Source organism: Propithecus coquereli, unplaced genomic scaffold (assembly GCF_000956105.1).
Source record: "Propithecus coquereli isolate 6110/MARCELLA unplaced genomic scaffold, Pcoq_1.0 Scaffold244, whole genome shotgun sequence".
Classification (NCBI taxonomy): domain Eukaryota; kingdom Metazoa; phylum Chordata; class Mammalia; order Primates; family Indriidae; genus Propithecus; species Propithecus coquereli.
The window spans coordinates 1,380,970-1,382,280 of record NW_012147997.1 but is presented as its reverse complement, the minus strand read 5'-3'; the positions used below and the strand labels follow the sequence as shown (position 1 = coordinate 1,382,280).

The 1,311-nt window shown below is 29.6% G+C and overlaps 1 protein-coding gene across 1 annotated transcript in view; it reads left to right on the top strand.

The window, feature by feature from the left end:
* LOC105812130 (canalicular multispecific organic anion transporter 1-like) overlaps positions 1-1,311 on the top strand; it is a 171,550-nt gene that overhangs the window by 28,925 nt on the left and 141,314 nt on the right. The window lies entirely within an intron of this gene.

Below are 1,311 nucleotides of genomic sequence, written 5' to 3'. Positions count from 1 at the left end.
GTAGAATAATACTTTCAATATTTACTAGATATGATTCTTGTTGATTGTTGTGTTTTCTCTTTTCCTCCCTTTGTGGATTTTATTCTAACATGAAGCAAAAAAATGAGTGTTCATATTTGATATTATGAATATTATTTTATGATCTTTACCATGCCTTGAGTACAGATTATTTTTAATAATTCTTGATTAATATGAGTAGAACCACTATAGCACCTGGTGATAGTCACTTATTTGTTTGAGATTATGAAAAAGGAAAAGGTCTAATTGGTAGATATATGCACAAAAGAGAGAATAATGCTCCTCTTTCAGGAAATTTAATTCCAAGACCAAGAAGACATTTAGTAACTTGCTTTTGTAAAAAAATAATTTGGTATCCCAATGGGTGACATCTGATAGAGATCAATTAAGAAATGCAGAACTTCCTGTTGTTATTACATATATGTGTGGTATGGAAAAATTTAATAGTGTCATTGGGAATATACAATGTTCTAAATAATTGTTAGTAACCAGAGATTTTACTATTAGAGACACTGATATATATTTGATTCTAAAGTCTGATTTTAATAAAGTTAATCTTTTGAAATATTTGATAGAGAAGTTTGGGCAACACAAATTGCTTTTAATTGTTCACATATTAGCTGTCTAAGCCATCGATAAAATCGATCAAAGCTAGAAATTTTATTTTCCACTTAAAAATTTAAATTTATATAACGAGTGAGTTTTTAAATTCAACATCCTTTGGGAAAAAATTTGCATATAGTAGCACCTAATTGCATAGAATTTCCTTCTTGTTCTAATAACCTATGAATTGTTTCATTATGGCCATTTGCAGCGACAAAGAACATTTTTACATCTTCAGAGTTCACAGTGAAAAAGGTCTATTCATAAAACCTCTAATACTAAACTAAATTTTCACCAATAAAATAGAAGAGACTATTTAAATAAACCAAGAACTGTATGCCTGCAAAATAAATGACATATAAATTTATAATATCTCAGAGTATCTGCCCAATTTTCTTCATCATTTTTCAGAGTATATGTAGTCTTTTAAAATTATTATTATTTTTAGTCACATAGATGCAGTTTATAAAAGGGTGCGATCACATAAAAAATGTTATTAACAGTGAACATCAGGCACTCTGAGTTTTAATGTTTATAGTCAAGGGACAATAAGCGACCAAGGTAGTTATGTTTAGAACCATCCCTACCATTTTTCTGTACCCCAGCAGTGATCCTAATTATCACAGCCATGCTGACACCAAACCTAAGAGGAAATAAGAAAAGGTAGAGAAGGGGGAAATAGCTTATGCA